The sequence below is a fragment of the Ambystoma mexicanum genome, chromosome 5p (assembly GCF_040938575.1).
Source record: "Ambystoma mexicanum isolate Mex_15411 chromosome 5p, UKY_AmexF1_1, whole genome shotgun sequence".
In the NCBI taxonomy this organism is placed as follows: domain Eukaryota; kingdom Metazoa; phylum Chordata; class Amphibia; order Caudata; family Ambystomatidae; genus Ambystoma; species Ambystoma mexicanum.
Genome location: NC_090930.1, coordinates 1237717981 through 1237736750, shown reverse-complemented (window position 1 = coordinate 1237736750; position 18770 = coordinate 1237717981).

Here is an 18770-nt window from a genome sequence, read left to right as displayed (position 1 = left end):
TACTTCGGTCTGTTCTTCGATCCTGTAATCTGTGGTCCAACTGAACTACCAGGTTGATAAACTCTGCACAGTCTTTAGGTGGGTCTACCACTTTAGCAAGGACATCTTTCAGGTCTCCTCGTAGGCCCCGATGAAACAACATGGTTCTTTTATCTTCTGGCCAACCCGCTTCTACAACCAGTCTATTAAAGGTGGTGATATAAGTCAGAAAATCTTGATTCCCTTTGGCGGAGGGACAGGAGTTTGTTGTCAAGAGCTTGTCCACGCAAGTGTCGAGCAAATAACTTTTCCATCTCCTGCTGAAAACCCCTGAAGTTCTGCAGTAATGGGTCACCCCGACCAGTCTGCGGCACTTCCACTCAAATATGATAACACGAAGGCCACCCTCGCCTGGTCGTTTGGGAAAGCCCCAAGCCTACAAAGAAAATGGAGGTGGCACTGGTTCATGAATGTTGCATACCTTCTGGGGTCTCCATCAAACCGTTCTGGTGGTGCCAGGGGTACTGCTCCCGGCAGTGTTATCTGTACTGGATTGACTGATGATGGTGTAGCGACGGATGGGGCGAATCCGGGCAATGGAGCCTGCCCCGCCTGTGTTTGTAGTAGCTGTTTGCTTAGTTCATCAGTATGATCTTTTGTGAATATTAACTCTCATCTTAAGGCATTGGATTCCTGCCGGGCTGCGTGTACCTCAGCACGTAATTGTCCCAAAAGTTGGGCTAACTGATCAGTTTCAGATGTCTCAATGACGCCGAGGTGGATAAGGTTTAAAGGCTTTGTGTTCTGTTACGCTCACCTGATATCCCCGGGGGCGTCTGGAAGGCTCTGAGATCTGGAACCCTGGATGCGTAGTTGCCCAGTGCTGAATAATGAATCTGCAATTACAGAAGGGAGGATTTGTGATAACTGTCTCTAATGGGTGAATCTCCCACCTCCCTCTGACTGATTCCCTTCCCACTGGGTTCTTTTCTCAGCTTAGTTATTTGTAGGGTGAGCTATCAGTCCTGCGTTTCTTGTGCAGGGGCACTTGACGTTTATTGGCGAGCTGCCCAAGTTGCTTCACTGGTACAGTATGCCTTCCTTGGGCCCAGGCCTGCTGTGACACCGAATCTGCTGGTAGGCAGGTAGGTTTGTTAATTGTAAGTCTTTGTTCTGTTTATGGTGGGAATTTGTTAATGTCTTTATCTCCTACTTTTCAGGTGCGAAGGTCTTGATGCCGGCATGCCGGATGGAGAGGCACGTTTCTAGGTAAGAGAAAGTGTGAAGCGCAATGCCTTTATTGTCTTTTAAAGCTATCCTGTGTTTTCTTCTTCTTCTCCTCACAGGCCTCTGTGGTGCTGCGAGTGGATGAGAGCACGTTGAAAAACAGGCCCCAGGAATCCATTAAGGTAAGCACAGCCCTGTGCGGTTATTTAATATTGAAAGTGAACCTGAATATGTCTCTTTTCCTTTGCAGATGTTGCTGTGGTGCTCCGGATGGAAGCGTGGCATAGAGCGATGGAATTCAGGTAAGACTGATGGAATTCAATGTTTTGGAAGCACGCATTCTAATATTGATTTTCCCTTTCTCGTCATTGCAGGTTGCAATGTTCGAACAGCAGCTGTGGTAGCAGTTCACTGGAAGTCCTTAAGCTAGTATTCACAGGTGAGTGATGTTTCTTCTTCTCTCGGTTTCCACGGATTGTAGCCCATTTGAGATGCTGAGTGCTGGATGGTGTTTTCTCAAGTAAAACAGAATAATGTTGTTCTTGTTCTTGCAGGGTTACTGGAAGATGCTTAAGACCAGGAGCTGGACACGGTGAGCGTCACGCTGCTGGTTGCAGAATAACAAGAAGCGTGTTTTGCTGTCAGGGTGTGGATTATGTCTCCTAGGTAAAGTAGTACCAGGGAAAGTAGTTCCAGGCCTGCCACACCCAAAACACTAGACCGCATGGCTTGGTTCTTAGAGCTAGACTATGTGGGTGCTTCCATGTTGGATTTAAAGGCCCATGTACATAAATGTGACCTAGTTTGAACAGCCCTTCCTTCCTACACATGAGTCTGGTGCCAAAGGCGCCAGGACTGGCTCCAAAAGCCCTTTTGCAGTGGTTTTAAGGCCCTCAGGGTTCTGGTGGGAGCCTGCTTGTGGCACAACTTGTGCCCCCTCACAGTCGTCATGACAGCACCGGAGGGGGGCTTCTGTACTCCTGCTCTCTATATGGCAGAGGAGAGGCACAGAGAACCCCTGAAAAGATTTTCTATTACGGTAACTATGGACAAGCAATAAAGGCTTAAGCTCTCAGGAGGTGATGAAGGCTGGTTCTTAAGTACAATGTAGTCCCCAAGCACCCACAAAGGAATGTCCACACACTATGTTAATGAAACACAGTTCTTTATATAAATAAGGTTCACTTCATGTACACAATCACAATAACACACTTTGTGCTCAGACAATTCTAATTGGTAAATATATAGAGTTCTAGGTGGTACCACAATTACTCTGATTCCATTAAAATGCATCAACTGTACTCAGTTCAAAGAACTTACGAAACAACACAGCAAAACAATATCAACCATAGACTTAGGAGGAAAATGAGTTGGTTAGACAATTGGCACACTAGTGGGCCCCACCACTATGCACAGTTCTGTATGTGGATCCCCCCACCTGGGCAACCTGTAAATAAAGAGGTACTGCAAGCCCAGTCCACATATTGTCTATTAGAGTTTTATCTCCTTTTATAACAGTTCTACTGTCCCAAAGTAACTGGTTTCGTAGAGTTGTTTGGTGAGTTGTCGACAAGCCGATCTTGAGCGCACTCCCTTTAAGGCAGGAGCCACGGGTCGTCGAGATTAGGTGACGAAAGAGGCGAATGTTGTCGTAGAGGGAACAACTTCGATATTTGCGGTGCTCGTTGATGAAAGCTCGTGAATTTCCTGTGAAGAAGAGGTCAATGAAGAACTTTGGCCCAACAAGGGCGTTGGGTCGTCAACGTCTGAGGTCAGTGAAAGGTACGTGACCACGGCTGGCTTCAGTAGCTTTGTCGGCATCTCTGAGGTCTTCGGGTGGCGGGAAACCCACTAGCGGATTCTCCTTGGTTGTCAGCGACCATGACTTTTTCCAGCAGGATGAAAACAGTTGACGATGATGAACAAGAGAGTCCTTTGATCAAGATGTTCTTAGGCAAAAGGAGCACTGCGGCTCCAGTCGGCGACAGTAGACTGCTGTCCGGTGCTTCTCTTCGTTCTCCTCAGTGGTCCCCTTCTCCGGTCGGCAGCCTTTCATAGGTCTGTCTACCAGGGAGCTCTGGCAAAGATCAGCTGTTGCACGATGGTGCCTCGTAGCTCGGGAAGAGGTCTTCTAGCCAGGTCCTCTCTTGGATCAGTTCCTTGAAGGCACAGCAGCTTTCATATTAGCAAAGAACAGCAGCAGCAGTTCTTCTTCTTCCAGTGGGTTTCAAAGTTAAGCATCAGTTTCAACTTCAGTTTCTGAACAATTTCTAGCAGTAAGAGGCCCCCAGATATACTGTTGATCTCCCATTCACTCTACAGGGTCACACTCAGGCAACCAATCACTCAGAAGGGCATTCAAGCAGTCAGGCAGCCAATCAGGTGCACGGTGCATCCAGGCCATACTTCTCCATCCAGACACTCACAACACAGAATGTGGACTCGGACAAGCACTCTGCCAATCATCACTACACACTAAATTAATACCAGTTTTGGGCAGGGCTGTCTCAGTCATTGTTTCAACCACTAGATACTAGACACCCATAACATGGAATGTGTATTCGTCACACACTCCATTCACCCGGGTCCCACCCCACGGGTGTACCCACAACAATCAGTCATTGAGAAGGCTCCAGCCAGTCAGGCCTGGATTTCCCTACAACACCATATATGGAACTTCCACCCAACAGCCAGTCAGGGGGAAGGGATAGAGTCAGGGCTTCCCGGGACTTCGGTAAAAGTAAGGCAACAGGTGATAGAAAGCAAGAGCCCAAAGGGGCCATCTTGTTTTCCTATCAGAAATCCATCAATTTCAATGACGGGGCCTGGTCATCCCAAAATGGAGGACCCACAGGGCAACTGTGAATTCAGCACAGAGATGCCAATAGCCTGTACCCTGCTCTGTGAGACACACACAGGTGCTCAAAAACATACACTAGGAGTACTGGGTCGTTCTCCCACCCGTGGGTGCCATAAGGGTATCCCAAGGGTATGTTCAACAAACCAAAAAGAGGAAGAGCTGCACCGCCAGTAATCCCACATGAACTGCTGCATGGAAAACAAGACAGAACATACATGATAAGGCAATAAAGGACAAGGATACGGAGGCCCTGTCCCTCTGATGTATTTCCAGCATCACAGTCACCCCCCCCCAGACTGAGGTTATGGCGTCTAATCTCCCACGAGATTGACACCGTCATCCAGATGGTGAACATAAATTCTGGAATGTCCATCTGCATTATCATGACTCTTCCCTGGTCTATGCTCTATGATGAAGTCTAGTGCTTGCAGGCTAATGGACCACCTGAGCAGTTTCGGGTTTTCACCCTTCATCTGCATAAGACACTTCAGGGGCTTATGGTCTGTTTGAACCTTGAAGGTAGACCCTGTAAGGTAGGGCCTAAAACTCCTAAGGCTCCAAACTATACTTAAACAATCCTTTTCAACAGTAGCCCAAGTAAGATCTCTACTCTTGAGTTGTCTACTGATGAAGATGATCGGATGTTCCCTCCCTTTGTCATCTAACTGGGACAAGACAGCTCCAATTCCGGTCTCACAGGCATCAGTCTGAACGATAAACAGCTTGCTGTAATCAGGCTCACACAACACAGGTGCCCTACACAGACTTGCTTTCAAGCCAACAAAGGCCCTCTGACAGTCTTCTGTCCAATTAACCTTCCTTGGTTGTTTGGGTGAAGCCAGAGCTGTCAGCTATGGTTCCATAGTCTGCCATGAAGTTGCAATAATATCCAGTGAGGCCCAATAAGGCTCTCACCTGGGTTTGAGTAGTGGGAGTCTCCCAGTCATGTACATCCTGTACTTTACTGGGGAGTGGTTGGATTTGACCCCCCTCCTACCTCCTGACCAAGATATGTGACTTTCCCCTGAGCTATCTGGCACTTGGTGGCCTTGATAGTGAGGTTAGCCCTTTTCAAGTCCTGCAACACTTTATCCAAGTGAGTCAAATGCTCCTCCCAAGTGGAACTGTAGACGGCGATGTCGTCTAAGTAGGCCACACAAAAGGCCTCCAGCCCACTGAGTGAATGATTGACTAAGGGCCTCATTACACGGTAGGTGGAGAACCATGGCACTATTAGCGCCATGGTTCATGCTGGTAAAATACCGGCACCGCCTTGGTGGAAAGGGGAATTACCGCCCCATTCCAAGGTTGGCGGGGCGGTAATTCCCCCTTCTACCATTGCCCTTCCCCATTCCCATTTTTGCCCCATAGGGCATAATGGGAATGTGGAAGGCGCTAATTAGCGCACCGCAAATTGGGGTACCGTAATTAGCTCCCTGGGTCCCTTTGCGGGTTGGTTTTTAACGCCTGCAAAAAGCAGGCATTAAATTCCACAACCCTCAAAGGGACCTCGTAGTAAGGCGGTAAGGATTTACTGGTACCGGTAAAATACCGGTACCGGTAAACCCTTACCGCCTACCGTGTAATGAGGCCCTAAGTGTTGGAAAGTGGCAGGTGCATTCTTCAACCCAAAAGGCATGACTCTAAACTGGTAGAGCCCCTCAGGTGTTGAGAATGTAGTCTTTTCCGTAGCATGGTCCATCAGAGCTATTTGCCAATAGCCTGAGGTAAGGTCAAAGGTGCTCACAAATTTGGCAGCACCTATGGTGTCCATGAGCAAATCAGCCCTGGGCAATGGGTGCGCGTCAGTTTTGGTGACGACATTGACTCCTCTGTTGTCCACAAAGAACCTCCAGTCCTTGGTACATGCCTGGGAACTTGCCTTGGGGATAAGGACTACTGGACTGGACCAGGGACTGGTTGAGAGTTCCATAACACCCAGATCCAACATCTTGGCGACCTAACCCTGGATGTGGTTCTTAACTGTATCTGATATACGGAAGCACTGGCTTTTGACAGACACACTGTCACGAGTGTCAATTTCGTGCCTATACCACAGCGTAAGGCCTGGTGTCAGTGAGAACAGAGAGGCATACTGCTGGAGCAAAGCCCTGCAGGCCCTCTGCTGCTCGTCATCAGATCTGTAGAGAGATGCACTGCCTCCACTGAGCCATCCTGAGGGTTGTTATGCAGCAAATCAGGAAGGGGCTCACTCTCATCCTCTTCTTGCTCTGAAACCAGCAAGAGACATGAGACTTTGGCTCGCCTGTGGAAAGGATTGAGCCTGTTAACATGGAATACCTGAGGGGCCATATCAACCAGATAATTGCCTTTGGCCATCTTGGAGATGATCCTGAAGGGTCCAGTACACTTATCTGGCAACAATCTAGGCTTGGTAGGCTCCATCACAAGGATCTCCTGTCCTGGAGTTCAATCCACTTGCGAGGCTCTAAGGTCATGCCAGTACTTGTTCAATTCCTGGCTGGCTTCATCTGTGTCATCCTCCATCTGAGGCCTAACACATAGTCCCCCACTTGCTTGGCAGGACCTGGAGGGGTGGCTTCCAAACCTTCTCTGATCAAGGCAAGGAGCCCCTCATTCGATGGCCAAAGAGTAACTCTAAGGGGTGAAACCTCTCTGTAAGTGAACAGCAGGCATAGCAGGAGGAGATCCCATTTCCTCCTTAGGGGCTCTTCCAAAGAACCTTGCATGCCCTTGAGTGTTTTATTAAATCTCTCTACCAAACCATTGATCTGCGGATGGTAAGAGGTGGAGAACTTTTAGGTTACCCTACACTCTTTCCACATGGTTTTCATGTCACTCGACATGAAGTTGGATCCTCTGTCAGTGACAACCTTCTTAGGGAATCCAACATGGGTGAAAATGCCCAAGGGAGCTCTGGCAACCACCTTGGCAGTAATAGTCCGAAGGGGTATAGCCTCAGGGTACCTGCTAGCATGATCAAACAAGACCAGGATGAACTGATGTCCACCTGAAGTGGGAGGGTCAAGGGGACCGACAATGTCGATGCCCACCCTCTCAAACTGTGTGCCAACCACTGGCAATGGCTGCAGTGGGGCAATGACACTGCCTCCAGTCTTGCCAGACAATTTACAAGTTGGGCAGGTCCTGCAGTGGGACTCCACTTCTACTTCCATCTGGGTCCAGTAGAAATGGGCAGAGAGCCTTTGCTTTGTCTTCTTGGTACCAAGATGACCAGCCAGGGGCACCTCCTGTGGCAACTGCAGCAGGAAGGGCCTGAAAAAACGTGGGGTACCACCAACCTCTTGAGGGCACCAGGTTCATGCTTAGTGGACTCACTAACAAGGAGCTCACCCTCATAATAGATCCGGAATGTCCTAAGCACTTTTCCTTGTGCCTTGGCCAGGGCCTTTTTTCTCAGACCCTTGAGAGAGTGGCACACTCTCTGAGCCTTACAGAAGTCCGCCCGGGAGAGTCCCCCTTCAGCCAAAAGGCATTGAAGGTCAGCATGGTCCTCCGGGCTGAGCACCTGTCCCGCAGGAGGGTCCTCTGCCTCGTCTCCCTCATGAGTTGAATTTGGGTTTATCACTGGACCTAGCCCATCTGGAGCATGAATCCCAGTGGGTGCTGCTGAAGCAGCAGGAAGAGTAGGGGCCCCCTTCGCAGAGGTGGCCTTCTTATTCTTCCATCTTCAGACCTTGGGTTTCCCCGTCGGCGAGGGTACCGGACTCACAGCCGGATCCGGCATGACCTTTGATCGGGTGATGGCCACAGCTGCCATGGGTAGACCAGCCATGATCATCCCCACTTGCACCAAATCATTGCCTAACAAAATGTTAGCAGGCATGTTGTCCTGAACCAGGACAGGAAGCTTTGCTGTCTTGTCTCCAATCGTAATGTTGACTAAGGTGACAGGCAATAATTTTGGAGGCCCACCACCTAACCTGGTGGTTCTCAGATGAGCACCTATATAGTCCTCTGGCTTGATCAGGGTCCTGTCCACCACTGTCATGCTTGCCCCAGTGTCTCTCAAACCAGTAGAAGGCTGGCCATTCAAGAGGACACTTCTCAAAAACCTACATGTGTTCTGTGGGATTCTAGCCAGTACTTCTGCGTACTGGTCCCAGGACCCAAGGAACACTAGGGAAATCTATACAGGAGCACCAAAGGTGATCGCTGTAGAGGAGGAGAAGACAGTGGTCTGGTCTCTACCTCAGGCATGGGGTAAGGGCAGGTCATGCTGACAGCCTGGACTCCAAGTGCCTTACCTTTATACTTGGGGTCACCCTTCTTGGGGACACGAACCCCACAGTCCCAACAAGTGCTAGGAATGCAGGGGATGGTACTGGAAGCGCTAGGAGCCTGCTTTGCACCAGGTGGACCATTACTCTTACTCCCACCCACATAGGAATTATCCCCACTAGATTTTTGGTTCTTATGGGAGGAAGGTTTTGGTTTATTCGATTGTGACTGCTTTTGGGACTCGTCAGCCTTCGGAGAGGTCCCCTTTTCTTTGTTGTTGTCCTTCCCACCGGAGTCCTTACGGGACACCCGGTGGGAGACCCACTTGTCAGCCAGCCTGCCAGCTTAAAGGGATCTAAAATGTTCTGGTCAGAAACATACTGACACAGCTCTGGTGGACAGGCTTCAGAAAAATGTTCAAAAAATAAAAGTTGGGGCAATTCAACAAAAGTTTTCATCTTGTATCCATCAATCGACCCCATCATGTTCATATGTGCAACACTCACCCAGTCAACCCAAGACACATTCTCTTGTTTCTTAAATTCCCTGAACCTTTTAAGGTATTGGGTCAGTGTCTTGCCAAACTTGGAAATCAAAGGAGTCTCTCTGCACTCATATTGACCCTTTTCTTCCACACTCAGTTTCAGAATACACTCATATTCAGTCTGAGGCACTCTGCTTAACAAACACCCAATGGCCCTCATTAGGACCCTGGCGGAGTGGGTTTCCGCCAGCGCTAATCGCGGCGGACCCGTCCGCCGTACTACGAGTTCCCTTAGCGCCATGGAGGTTTTCTCCGCCTGGTTTTACCGGGCGGAGAAAACCATGGCGCTAAGGGAACTCGTTGTTAATTACGCCGCCGTACTTTACGGCGGCGTAATTAACTCCTTCCCCACTCCCATTATACCCTATGGGGCAAGAATGGGAATGGGGAAGGGTAAAATGGGGATTGGGGATTTACCGCTCCGCCAAGGTCGGCATGGGGTGGTAAATCCGCCAACCCCCATGGCGCTATCGACGGCTTTCCGCCGTGCTTCGCGGTGCATTTAGCACCGCGAAATCCGCCAGGGTCGTAATGAGGGCCAATCTCTTTTATCAACATCATGGATTCCACAAGCCATCTCAAACTCTTCAATCCATTGGAGGATATCAGAACCCTATGCATACACAGCAACCACATCTTTCATAAAAATTATGGTGGCTGGGGACCTGACACTCGCAACTGGTTTCACTGAAGTCTCCACTCTAGCTTTCTCTAGCTGGATTTTCTGACATTCAGTGTCCTTATTTTTAAGTTCAAGATCCTTATCTTTGAGTATCACTTGTTGTGCCAACTCCTCTTTCTTAAGTTCAGCCTCAGTTTCCAACTTTCTATATTCAAAGGCCAATTTCATCCTTAATTCATGTTCCAAGTAATTCCCTGAAGAAACATTGATGGAGGTCGGAAGAGAGGCAGCAGGAATGCTGGCATTCCCAGAATCAGATTCAATAACACCCCCAGAGTTAGGGCCCTCATTGGTTACATCCCCCCCTTCAAGAGCTTCACAATCAGTCTGGTAGTCCACCAGGGCAGCTATCAGCTCAGCCCTAGACATATCCTCAAAGTCTAACTCCCTGGCTTCACAAGCACTCTGGAGAGCATCTATGCTCATCCGAGTCAATTTACGATTTGCAATAGATTCTATTGCTTGTAATGTACTTATCTTGTACATACCTAAACCACAATTCAACAAAGTGTAGATATTTTGTAAGTGGCACGGTTACACACTGATTATTAAAACTATAAGAATCCCACCGCTGCCACTGGTGTAAAGCAAGGGAGGGGGCATCTGTACTCCTGCTCTCTATATGGCAGATGAGAGGAATAGAGCACCCCCGCCAAGATTCTATATTACGGTAGCTATGGACGAGCAATCAAGGCTTAAGCTCTCAGGAAGTAATGCAGGCTGGTTCTTAAGTACAGTGCAGTTGCGAAGCACCCACAAAGGAATGTCCACACACTATGTTAGTGACAACACAATTATTTATATAAATAAGGTTCACTTTATGTACACAATCACAATAACTCACTTTGTGCTCCAAAAATTCTAAATGGTAAATATATACAGTTCTAGGTGGTACCACAATTACTCTGATTCCATTAAAATGCATCAACTGTACTTAGTTCAAAGAGCATACGAATCAGCACAGCAAAATGACATCAACCATAGACTTAAGAGCAAAATAAGTTATTTAAGCAATTGACAGAATACTGGGCCCCTACCAATATGCACAGCTCTGTATCAGGATCCCCCCACCTGGGCAACCTGTAAATAAAGATGTACTACAAGCCCAGTCCATATATTGTCTATTAGAGTCTGATCTCCTTCTATAAAAGTTCTTCTGCCCCAAAGTACCTGGTCTCGTAGAGTTCTTCGGTGAGTCATCAAAGCCCTTCTTGAGTGTACTCCCTTTAAGGCAGGAGCCACGGGTCGACAACATTTGGTGAAGAAAGAGGTAAACTTTGTCGTAGAGGGAGCAGCTTCGATCTTAGCAGTGTTCGTTGACGAAAGCTTGTGAAAATCCTTTGAAGAAGAGGCATGCGGTGAACCTCGATGACATGTGTTTGTTGCCGCAAAGAGTCAATGAATAATTTTGTCTCAGCAAGGGCGTCGTGTCGTCGGCGTCTGGTGTCGGGAGTGGGACGTGACCAAAGCTGGCTTCAGTAGCTTGGTCAGTGTCTCTGAGGTCTTTGGGTGGCGAGAAACCCACAGGCAAATTCTCCTCGGTCGTCGGCGGCCATGACCTTCTCCGGCAGGACGAAAGTGGTCAACGATGATGAACAAGGCAGTCCTTAGATCAAGATGTTCTTAGGCAAAAGGAGCACTGCGGCTCCGGTCGGCAACATGAGTTGGCAACGTTGCATGGATGTCCGGTGCTGATCTTCGTTCTCCTCTGTGGTCCCCTTCTCCGGTCGGCAGCCTTTCATAGGTCTGTCTACCAGGGAGCTCTGGCAAAGATCAGCTGGTGCACGGTGGTCCCTCATAGTTGGGGAAGAGGTCTCTTTGATCAGTTCCTTGAAGGCACAGCAGCTTTCAGATTAGCGAAGGACAGCAGCAGCAGCAGTTCTTTTTCGACCAGTGGGCTACAAAGTTAAGCATCAGTTTCAACTTCTGCTTCTGAATGATTTCTAGCAGTGGGAGGCCTCCAGATATACTGTTCATCTCCCATTCACTCTGCAGGGTCACACTCAGGCAACCAATCACTCAGACGGGCATTCAGGCAGTCAGGCAGCCAATCAGGCGCACAGTGCATTCAGGTCATTCTTCTCCATCCAGACACAACACAGAATGTGGATCCGGACAAGCACTCTGCCATTCAGCACTACACACTGCATTCATACCAGTTTCAGGCAGGGCTGTCTCAGTCATTGTGTCAACAACTAGATACTAGACACCCATAACACGGGATGCGTACTCGCCACACACTCCATTCACCCAGGTCCCAACACACGGGTGTACCCACAACATACAGTCATTGGGAAGGCACCAGCCAGTCTGGCCTGGACTTCCCCACAACACCATATATGGAACTTCTACCCAACAGCCAGCCAGGGGGAAGGTACAGAGTCAGGGGTTCCCGGGACTTCGGGAAAAGTAAGGTAACAGGCGATAGAAAGCAAGAGGCCAGCCACATGGGACATCTTGTTTCCTATCAGGAATCCGCTGTTTCCAATAATAGGGCCTGAGGGACGTGCAGGGCACCTGTCAATTTAACACAGAGCTTTGACAAGCCTGTACTCTGCTCTGTGGGCCACACACGTGCCCAAAAACATACACTTGGAGTACAGGGTCATACTCGCACCCATGGGAACCATAATGGTATTCCAAGGGTCTGTTTACTAACCCAAAAAGAGGAAGATCTGCACTGCCAGAAGTCCCATATGAACTCCTGCGCAGACAACAAGACAGAACATACATGGTAAGGCAATAAAGGACAAGGATACACAGGCCCTGTCGCTCTGGTGCATTTCCAGCATCAAACTCATGTGTCAGGATGAAATGCGAGGAGAAAAAGAGAAGCAGTCTTTGGAGATTTATTTGAACCCCAAGAAAAAATGGCAAACAAAAATAAATGAAAACACATTTCATTTTTATCTAAATGAAGAAAAACAAAAAACAAATGTCACTCTAGAGATAAATAAAGAAAAGCAAATTTCAACCATCTAAAAATACACATGGGAGAAGGGCAGCCATGGATTCCTATCCATGCGAATGGGCATCCTGAAATGATTGAAGCCACTTTAGCACTTGAACATGAAAGAAGTCTTATTAATGGAAAGATACTCCAGCAAAACATTGACAGGGAGGAGATCCCAAAGTTCAGAAAAAAGAATCAACACATTTTTGGTCTAGATGACCCTGAGTCGGGACAAAGAATTGAAGGAAGATGCATGTTAAAGATTACAATTGGCACTTAGAGTATTCATCACAATGAGTGGATTGTGGACGGGACACAAAACAAATTATATTTCGGAAATTACATCATGCTCAGGATGTGTATGGTATTAGACTTTCTAAATCAAAAGTTTTGGTCCAGGTTGGGTGTAGCCACACCTGAGTTTGAAGACATAAGACAAGCTTACCATTGCACCCAAATGACACCATATGTAGTTGAACTGTAGGTAAAAAGGGATGTTACCATTCCCAAATTCACCAGACAATTTACAGTAGTGTTAAAATACCAAAAGAGACAACAGATACAAGGTTTTGATGCATTTGTATGCCTAAATGAAGCCATGAGGCAGCAAGGGTTAGAATGCAAATATACATCACTAATAGAGATTGGGGATGGATCCTTTCAGATCCTGGTGGACAATAAAGGATGTCAAGACATTCATTTGGAAGAGAATTTAGCAACAGGACTAGCAATACAGAAGTCGTACTACACTGCCGATTTCAGTAACACAGGGCCTCATCACGACTTCGGCGGTAACCCTTAAATCTGGCGGTAGCGCTATTACCGCCGGATTTAAGGGTCCGCCGAATCAGGGCTTCGGCAGATTTCAACCCAGCTCTGAGCTGGTGTGAAATCCGCTGAAAACTTGCGCTCATATCGCCGGCGGTATGAGCGTGAAATTTCCCCATTGAGCCCAATGTGGAATGAGGCATTCCCGAATGGGCTCAATGGGGAATGGGGACTTCCAAGTCCGCCGAACTCGTGATCCCGCGCTATTAGCGCCGGGGTCTATGCCGAAGTCGTGATGAGGCCCACAGTCATTGGGAACATTCCTGAAAGCTATGTGACTGCGCTGGGTGAGTTGCCAGAATCCTTGGATTCTAAACCTAAAATAATCTTTAAAATTCAGTCAATGTACCTTTATGAGCCAACTGAAATAATGTGCTGTCATCAAGATGATTGTATTCCATTTGAATTAAGTGAATCTAAAAGAGAAGAGCAGCATATTGAAATGGGGGTCAATCTTCCAACATATTTAATTGTAGCGACCCTCCAAAGAAATATTTCTACACAATTAGAGACAAGTACAGAGGTTCCTCCTTTGGAGGACTTCCCAGAGTTCTCTAAAATTGTAGAGGAGCAAATTGAACCTGCAGATGCTTGCACACGTGAAGAAAAAGACCAATTGAGAAAAATATTCATGGAATTCAAAAAGGTTTTTGCCAAAGATGCACATGATTGCGGGTTAACCGATTTCCATGTTGCCACAATAGCAGAAGGACATGGTAGGGAGCCCAAAAGAAAAGGATGACCGGCTGTTTTTTTTCCGCGTGGCAGAGCGAAAAAAGGAAATCTTTTGGCTACTCTTGATGTTAGTAATCATGAATGCTCCATGTGCCATGGTTGTGAAGCACATGTGCTGATAGAGCCAGGACCTGCATTAGGTGCTTGCTGTCTATTTTTAAAGTGCATGTAATCCTGTGTTTATGTTTTGCAAAGTCTCACTTTTTTTAAATAAAATTAATTTCTCTTGCCAAGTTCCATGATGCCAAGGACAGTTAGTAAGACTCGACAAGACTTGGCACTGATAACGTTCCAAAAGCTTTTGCACTGTGAAATACAACGTGGGCTGCATAAGTGTAATTCTGTGTAAATTGCATATTTCTATTTTACAATAAAAAACAGATTCTAAGGTAACTTTTAGTTTCCTTATCTTTATTCCTCATTCAGTCCCTTTTCATTTGATATACAAAAAGAGACAGGTGCGCAGTAAAATATATCTCAAAATAACGAAGCTGCTGTGTGCTGTTTATTTAGAGAGATTGAATGAATGTGCAGTATTTCAATTGCATGCTATACAAATGTTGAAACTTAGCCAAATGGGCACTACATGGTATTGTACATAAGGTACCACAACGGGGCATGAGCCACTCATCCAGAGTGAATCAAGTGCAGTATTTTTCTTGTTGTCAATGACCCTGGTAAAAACAATTATTGGCCAATATTCTGAAATTAGTTGCACGGCTATAAAAATATCCCAACGAGTTACCACAATATATTACCAAGAATTATAAAATACCACCACATACCACAAAGTGATAGATATAACCGCAAAATATAGCCAACAGTACCATGCTAAATATTCCATGAATCAGGCTCTATATATTTACAGGAGGGGGCTTAAAAACAGATGTTGTACTTGATGGGTATGTGAGTTATTTAAAGCCAGCTATTCAGGAAAATAAGGGCCATTCTTTGGGAGTTCCTTTAATAACACAATGTTGTGAGTGGCCTTCTAGGAGTTTTGGAAAGTATGCAATTGCCTTTGAATGTGATTTAGTCAGCAATGTGAATTCAAGATGTCCAGATGTGCCATATCAAGAATTATTGTATTTAATGAAAGAAACCATTTGGAATTCAGAGATTTGTGATTTAAATCATCAAAAGTGACATTAAGAAGGGAGAGAGTGGACAGAGTTTGTTCATGTATGGGGAAGGTTTATGCTGAATGGGCAGATGCAAGGACCTGTCCCAGGAGCCTGGACTTGGTGAAAATAAAATATTCATCATACATTAGATCATATATTTGAGACAATTACGATGTTTTAATGGTTTGAGGAGTTGCAAATAGTAGAAAATAATCTGAGTAACCATAAATATGTATTTTTAAAACTGGCTGTAGCTTTGAGAACTATGAAGAAAGGTTACAATATGGGCACTCTTGAATTAAATGGAGAAAATAACCAAATTAAATAGTCTTATCAGAATATATATAAATTGAATATGATATTAGGAGATTCACAAAAGAATGTTCTATTAGCTTGTCTTTCAAAATTGTCAAACACAATTGTCTTTAACAATGAACTAGAAAATATTATTTAAAAAATGTTGCCAGTGATTTCTCAGACTAAATGCTACATAAATGATGAGCAAAGAAATTGTTTTCCACTGATTAAAAATAGAAAGTGAGAGATGAGGAAAAAAAATCAAATTTTTAAGAAAATTATGGTACTCAACAGCAGAGAATCAAAACTAGAAAAGAAAAGAATTGGGTGTCTGTCATATAAGAATTGGGCAATAGTGTACAAAAAGTCCTTACATAGCTTGAGAAATAGATCTATGGTAAGAATAGTAACTAGTAAGGGTAATATGAAATTTTGTGTTTTAGCTTCTAAAGGTGTACAGAAGGAAAACAGATCTTAAATCATACCAAGAGTGGAAGCACTTTGGATAGAGTATTTCAAAGAGAAATTTTAAAATGTAAAATAGTGCAATAGAGATACCTTAAAAAGAAATATGTTTTAAGTTGAAATTATCAGATTATTCTAGAAGAGTTACAAATGGCTATTTCAAAAAACAAATAAATCATGGCTCTGGGTCCAGGCGGCTTACCCTATCTAGTATTTAAACCTAATACCTAAAAATGGTCTAACATATTGCTAACTTTATTTAATAATTATAGAATAATGTCCAAAGTGTAATAAGTGTAAGTATACCTATATTTATGAAAAAACTAATTGCAAAAAGTCAACAAATGATCAACCAATTTTCTGGTTGGGTGCCGCAGAAAATATCTTTGCAGTGGTTTGTCAAATAGACTTCATGAATGGTCTCTGGTGTACAAATTCCTTAATGTAAAACAAAAGGGGTTCATAAAATGTCTGCAAATACAGATATACAGATTTGTATTAAATTGTTTGAAGAATGATTTATGTTATGAAAGGAAATTTCTATTATACGTGGATTCAATAGATTTTAAAACCACATTTGATATAATCAATGGAGATAATCTATGGAGAAAACGTAATAGAAATATTCCTCACGGTCCATTGAACTTAGTCTTGCTTTTACATAAGAAATCTATGTTGGATAGCTTACGTGAACCATGGTATATTGTTAGATTAAATCACTATAGGACTTAAACTAAGTTTGAATGATGTAAGTAAAAACTCCTATGAGAATGCTATGGAGTTCAATTTAAAAAAGCTTACAATTATGACTATGAGACCTCAGAGGTTTACAAAAATACCATATTCTTGGAATTTAGAAGGTAATATGTTTGAAATTGTGAAGGAACAATTTTTGGGGGATTTCATACATATTCAAATTCAACAATGAACGATCCTGGAAACAGAATAAACCATACTATAAACCCCACTTCTGCCAAAGATACGATGATCTGATATAGAAAATAATTAATATTTATGGATTGTTTAGAACTAAAATGATTCTAATAATTGTATGGTAAGGAAATTCAAATTGAGCTAGACTGCGTAATACTAAATAAAAAGAAGGCATTCCATCTAAGACATTTGTGTGGTTTACTGAGGGGCACCGCAGTTCAAGCAATAAGAGGAAGCTAACATTAACTTACTTAGCAGCTTATGCAATGAAGTGAAGATTCAAGCTCTAAGTTGGAATCAAATATGAGTATTATGGGGCAAATATGTATGGAATGCTGAGTGAGTTCTATCATGGCGATCGAGTTAAAGTGATAGATATGTTTTTAAGCCATTTGAGAGTTCTTAGATTTGATTCCTATAAATGAAGATGATATGGAGAATATTGTGTTTTTAGGACATTGTTTTTTAGTAAAAATAGATCCATGGGATCAGGAATGTATCTATTTACAAACGAAAAGGAAATGTTCTTTGTACCATTTTTTTAAGTTCTTCCCAGTTTATAATAATTTTCAGAATTATTTTTACAGAGTTTCCTTTTAAAATGTGTGCACATGTATTTTTGATATTTAGACTAAATACGTTCCCAACCTAGGAAGTGAATGGGCTATGGAAAAAAAAATCCTTATATTCAAAGAATATGCTGCATTTAAAAAAAAAAAAACTCTATTGAGATGCTGTGGCATGTATTGATGGACTATTTATAATTGAACACCTTAGGATTCTAATCTTTTGGTGCTTTGTTCATTATGTGTAGGTGTTAAAAGAGGGAGTATATTGGGAAAGATTAATGTTGGAAAATTCAGATTTGATTTTAAAATCGTAGAATATGATTGATTGTAAATAATTTAGTAATGAATTGCTTTATATACTATGAGTATTTAAATATATGAATTAAATGTTACATGAATTAAATCAATGATAGATCGGAATGTAATTATTTATAGTTGTATGGTCATATATGCATGAATTAATAGGAATTGTTGTTTATGAAAGCAGCATTTTAAATGTTAACACTATTGCTTAATGAATAAATACAAAGGTTACTCTGTCAAGCAATACAATGACAAGCTCCCTTCAGAGAGTTGACCCAGAAACAGAAAAGTGCCGACCACCATCATCCTTCGAAGTTATAGGCCAGAACATCTGGACTTAAAGTGATCAGGAAGCACATCTCACACATCTGCATGTAAACTGTCAGCTATCCTCTTGTCAATGAACCACCTTGTCTCTCTATTTTTCCAGTGCAAGCTCCTGATGTCCCCTCCAAAAAGAAAAATAGGGCAAGCAGGAACAAGTGAAGTTTCCAATCGTCCTGGGAGGCAACAGACACCATTAGGAGTGCTGCAGTATTGGAGGAGAATGTGCAGCACTCTGCTACGTCAAACCCAATGCAAATTCGAGACTCCATGCCTTCAGCTGGTGGCACATCTCACCTCAGACAAATACATTAATCATGGTCTTTGTATTAGATTTGCAAAGGTAAAACAGACGGATTAGTGCCACTTCTGTGCAGACAAATACATAACTAATGCTAAAATAAAGTTATCACAAAAGACATTAGTTGCCACATTTACCGATCTCAGTTAGTGGCCATCTTGGTCCACAACCAATACTCCTGGAAGCTCACATTATCTGCCTTTCAGCTTGGCTGCTCACATGTCTGCCTGATGGGACAAATAGAAACAAATTGCCCCTGTGTTGTAATGTAGTCTTGTCTTGCCACTGGCCTGGGTGCTTGCTGTAGAATGTTGGTGCATGAATGCAGGCATGAATGCACCAACATTCTACAGCAAGCACCCAGGCCAGTGGCAAGACAAGACTACATTACAACATCTCCCTTGCACCAACATTCTACAGCA